Raw genomic sequence first — 5,880 nt, 5'->3', positions numbered from 1 at the left:
TTGTCATGATTTTGAATTTGTTATAATTTATTTATTATTTGTATCTTTTAAAATTGTTTTTATTAATAACATAAATTATTAGATATTATTTTAATAGTTTATCGTATTATTGTGTAAGGGTGAACTAATAGGAGTAAGTGATAATAAGTAATATTAACAAGAAGTGCAGTGGTAATTCAAGAAAAAAAAACAATTCCAATGTAACAGTAACATTATCTCATACTAATAAGAAAAGAAACAGCAGAATGCAATCCCGGTAAATGATGGAAAATTGCTAAGGTTTAGCCACAACCATTAGCACCTGAACAAGAACAGAAGAGAGAATTAGACTAGAGAGAGGGAAGAATTTGAGAAGAAGAAAAGAGAGCAGAGGAGGAATTTCAGAAGGGAATGAGGTTACCACTGCATTGCTGCCACTCAAAGTTGTCCAGCATTCTATTAATGACCATCCCCCTCGTGCTTCTCCTGATTTCTTGAAATGAAGGATCGTTTGACAGGTGTCCATTTCCAATAACCAACTTTTTCCTCTCACTTGTTGGTGCTGATTCTGCATGACCTTCCTTCACGCACTCTTTTTTATTTTTATTCCTTACATTACTCCCCCCATTAACTTCAACCTTGCCCTCAAGGTTGAGATGCGGATAAGCCTTCTGAAGCTGGTCAGCATTTTCCCAGGTCGTGTCCGCCTCAGGAGTCGGTCCCCACTGCACCTGTAATTGAGGCATTTCCTGTCCATCTTGTAATATGGTTCTTTGTCCTACCACCTTGTATGGTTTCAGGATCGGGCCCAACTCGGTGGTTTGAAGAGGGAGAGGGAAGTAGTGTGTATCATGCTCCCCACGAAATTGCTTGAGAGCGGAAATGTGAAAAACATTGTGGATCTTAGCTTCTGCAGGCAGGGCCAACCGATAAGCAACCGAGCTAAGTTTCTTGTCGATCCTAAAGGGGCCAAAATAGCGCATACCGAGTTTCTGGTTCTTCCTTAAGGCAACTGAATGCTGCCGATAAGGTTGCAACTTCACAAGGACCCAGTCGCCGACTTCAAACTCTACATGTCTTCTGGTTCTATCAGCGAAATACTTCATATATTGTTGAGATCTGGACAGATTGGCCTTGAGCTTCTCCAAGAGATGATCCCTTGCTAACAACATCTCTTGTAGGGACGCTTCATCTTCTTGGCACCATTCGTATTTAACTAACGAAGGAGGTTCTCTGCCATATAGGGCCTTATAAGGAGACATTTTTATACTTCTATGGGTAGAGGTATTATACCAATATTGTGCCCAAGAAAGCATGTCCATCCACTTTTTGGGAGTGTCGTAACAGAAGCATCGTAAGTACATTTTCAGCGTCTTATTAAGCACCTCACTTTGACCATCGGTTTCCAGATGGTATGCCGAACTCATGGCCAAGTTTGTACCTTGTAGCTGGAATAATTGTTGCCAAAATTTACTCACAAACACCCTGTCCCTATCCGAGACAATTGATCTGGGAAAGCCATGAAATTTCACTACATTTTTAATAAACGCATCAGCCACCGATTTGCTGTTAAAGACGTGTTTGAGCGCAATAAAGTGTGCAAACTTCGTGAGTCTATCGATGACGACCATGATCACTGAATAACCATTAACTGGAGGCAGTGCAGTTATAAAGTCCATGCATATGTCCTCCCATACTTGAGCCAGAATGGGTAGAGGTTGCAGGAGGCTGGCTGGTGATTTTGTTTCCATCTTGGCCTGTTGGCAAGTGCCACACGAGAGGACATAGCGTCGAATGTCCCACTGCATATTAGGCCAATAAAATGGGAGCAAATCCTCTCCACTGTCTTTGCGATTCCCGAGTACCCACCAATGCTACTGTCATGATATTCATGCAAAATGAGTTTAATTAAACTACTGTGTATAGGAATCACAACACGCCCTCGCCATAATAGCAAGCCATTCCTACAAGTATAGTTCAAGTCATCATTGGTATTGTTGCTGCAGCGTTGTAGGATGTCCTTCAAAGTAGAATCCTTTTCAATATCTCCCTTTAAGGTTTGAACCCATTCTAATTTAGGCCCTGACCAGGCTGCCAAGAAACATCGGGACAAGGCATCGGCTGGTACATTTTCTGCTCCTGATTTATATTGAATCTCGAAGTCATAGCCCAGCAATTTGTGCAGCCATTTGTGCTGCTCTGGCGTGTGAAGATTCTGCTCCAATAAGGCTTTAAGACTTTGTTGATCGGTGCGAATAATGAATTTTTGTCCAAAGAGGTAGTGTCTGAATTTTGCAATGGCTTCAGTAATAGCATGAAATTCTCTAATATATGCTGACTGTTGCTGCATAACAGGAGTCAATTTCTTAGAAAAATATGCAATGGGGTGCCTGCCTTGTGTTAAAACTGCTCCTATACCATTGCCCGAAGCATCCATTTCCACTTCAAAGGGTAGTGCAAAGTTAGGCAAGGCAAGTACTGGTTGGGATGTGATTGCAGACTTGAGTTGGTTGAAAGCCAATTCAGCTTTGTCGTTCCAATTGAAGGAATCTTTTTTTAGTAAGTCCGTGAGCGGAGAAGCTATGGCCGCATACCCTTTAATAAATCGCCTATAGTACCCTATCAAACCCAAAAAACCCCTAAGCTGCTTGAGGTTTTTTGGTTGTTTCCAATCCAGGACAGCCTGAACCTTTGCTTTATCCATGTGGACACCATTAGATGAGATTGTGTGACCCAAATAATCAACCTCAGATACACCAAAAAGGCACTTAGTGAACTTAGCATACAGGGTCTCTTGTTGCAGTAGCTTTAGGACAATCTCCAAATGATTCAAGTGATGCTGCCAAGAAGGACTATATACTAGAATATCATCAAAGAAGACTAAGACAAACTTCCGTAAATATGGTCGAAATACATCATTCATCAAGCTTTAGAAGGTGGCCGGCGCATTAGTCAAGCCGAAAGGCATCACAAGCCATTCATAGTGACCTTGGTGCGTGCGAAACGCCGTCTTGAATCGGTCCTCTAGTTTAACCAAGATTTGGTGATAACCAGATCGAAGGTCCAATGTCGAAAAAAAGGTTGCACCAAATAGTTCATCGAGTAGTTCCTCAATTGTCAGAATCGGAAAACTATCCTTCACTGTAATTTTGTTCAAGGCTCTATAATCGGTGCAAAAACGCCAAGTTCCATCTTTCTTCTTAACTAACAAAATAGGGGAGGAAAATGGGCTATTACTAGGTTGGATAATACCTTCATGAAGCATTTGCTGGACCATGACTTCAATCTATTCTTTTTGGCTATGCGGGAATCTATACGGCCTAACTTTCACAGGTTCTGCTCCCTGGATAAGAGGAATGCTGTGATCCTGAGCTCGCTGCGGAGGTAGGCCAACTGGTTGATCAAACACCGTCGCATATTTATGAAGCAATAACATCAGTGCAGGGTCCATGTTCCCAAGCAGCTCTAAAGAGTTGATAGACTTGTTGTCGGCTTTGTGGACTTGAAGAGTGAAGGCTTCGGCTATAGAATCAGTCTGAGCAAGTCTTCTAATATGGTGAAATTGTGCTTGTGTTGGAGCTAAGGTCTTGTCACCACGAATAGTGACAAATTTGCCTTGATGCAGAAATTGCAGAAAAGAACTGTCATAATCAACAATGTGGGTCTTGAGGGTTTCAAGCCAAGTAGTGCCAATTACCATATCACCACCCGCTACATGAAGGACATACACCTCAGGAATTGTTATTTTGCAGCCTTGTACGTGAATATCGGTCATGGAAATGCATCCCTCCACTGTGAGAACATCGAAGTCCCCTACAACAACCTTGAACCCAGGGCAAGGTTCAACTGGCAGGTTTAAAAACTTTGCAATCCTTGGTTGAATGATGCTGTCCGAACTACCCCCATCGATAAGAACTTGCACCTCCAACCCATTTAGCATAGCTTTGAGTCGAATGGTGGAAGGTCCCTTAGTGCCATGCATGGCATTGTATGAAAGATGATGTGCCGCGACGTCCTGCTCTAATTGCTCTAAAATGGCGCTCTCGGATTGGGCAAGCTCTCCAGGATTGTCTAATGCAGGGTCATCTTCTCCCGCCAATTGTAGCAACATCAAGTGTTTGTTAGCACATTTATGCGATGCCGAAATTTTTTCATCGCACCAAAAGCAAAGGCCCTTTTCTCGACGATTCTGAATTTCGGCAGGGGAAAGGCGCTTGACGGAATTCTTGGAATTGCTGGTGGAGGGTCGCTGGTTAGGGGTGGGTAAGAGTGGGGGAAGGCTATTGCGGCCAGTGGGCCGCTGTGGAGTGCTGGGGTTTTGGAAAGCTTACTGAGCAGGGAAATTGTTGGGGCCGTAGGTAGTGCGAGGTACGGTGGTAAATTTGTCTTCATAGAGCCGTGCGAGTGTGACGGCCCGCATTAGAGATGGAGGGCATTGTGCCTTCACCTCCCGGCAAATGTCAAGCCGAAGACCACTCACGAAGCAATCTCGCAAGGCCTCATGCGGTTCAAGATTGGTGCGATTGGCTAAGGCAACAAATTTCGCATAATAATCTCCCACAGACCCTTGTTGTTGTAACTTAAACAACAATTCTCTTGGGGACTCAAACAATGAAGGACCAAACTCAAGTTCAATTTCACGTTTCAACTGTGTCCATGATCGAAAAGGGGCAGAGCGTTGCGACATTTGGTACCACGGAATGACCATACCTGTTATATGGATTGCAGCAATTGCAAGTTGTTCCTCCTCTGGGACTCGAAAGAATTCAAAATACTGATCGAGAGAAAAAATTCAACCAAGGGCATCAGAACCATTAAACTTAGGCAGATCAAAGTTCACCCTTCGAAGATGAGGACCATTGCATGTGAAAGGATCGTAGCCTGAGTTCGAACCATGCCGGAAATCACGAGAAGGGGAGCGATCGCGAGGACGCTCATTGAGAAGCTGAGCAAGAGAGGACTGGATCGCATTTAGCTTGAGATCCATTGCCTCGGAAGCTCGAGCTCGCTCCGTTCTGTTCTCCTCGGATACCGTCTCAATCATCTGGAACAATCGCTTAATATCTGCTTCCATCCCTTTCATCCGGGTGTTATCTGCCACCGCCATGGCCAATGAAAGAACCAATATAAGGGTGAACTAATAAGAGTAAGTGATAATAAGTAATATTAACAAAAAGTGTAGTGGTAATTCAAGAAAAAAAACAATTCCAATGTAACAGTAACATTGTCTCATACTAATAAGAAAAGGAACAGCAGAATGCAATCCCGGTAAATGATGAAAAATTGCCAAGGTTTAGCCACAACCATTAGCACCTGAACAAGAACAGAAGAGAGAATTAGACTAGAGAGAGGGAAGAATTTGAGAAGAAGAAAAGAGAGCAGAGGAGGAATTTCAGAAGGGAATGAGATTACCACTGCATTGCTGCCACTCAAAGTCGTCCAGCGTTCTATTAATGACCCTTCCCCTCGTGCTTCTCCTGATTTCTTGAATTGAAGGATCGTTTGACAGCTATCCATTTCCAATAACCAACTTTTTCCTCTCACTTGTTGGTGCTGATTCTGCATGACCTTCCTTCACGTACTCTTTTTTATTTTTATTCCTTACATATTGCCATATGATTATTTATTATTTATTATTATATTAAAGCGTGTGACGGGTTTTTCCTACCATTGATCGATGCTTTTATTAATTACCATGAGCTAAGTGGTTACCTCAAAGTCATTTTGTCTAATCAGATATTTAAATCAACTTTGGAGTTACCATCCAACATTTAGCAGTTTTTCTAAAGAAGTAGTATACCTAAAACACCTCAATTTTTTAATTATTATTTTTTCCCTAAGAAGAAAAGTTAAAAGCATGATGACTTGGTGGAAAATTTGTTTCTTTTTTTAAATATATAG

General features: G+C 42.3%; 1 protein-coding gene across 1 annotated transcript in view; it reads left to right on the top strand.

Annotated features, from left to right (window-relative positions):
* The window catches only part of LOC107616723 (GRF1-interacting factor 1-like), a 23,550-nt gene that overhangs the window by 6,006 nt on the left and 11,664 nt on the right, over nt 1-5,880 (top strand). The gene's annotated exons all lie outside the window — the stretch shown is intronic.

Source organism: Arachis ipaensis, chromosome B09, assembly GCF_000816755.2.
Source record: "Arachis ipaensis cultivar K30076 chromosome B09, Araip1.1, whole genome shotgun sequence".
NCBI lineage: Eukaryota > Viridiplantae > Streptophyta > Magnoliopsida > Fabales > Fabaceae > Arachis > Arachis ipaensis.
This window is presented reverse-complemented; position numbering and strand designations above follow the sequence as displayed.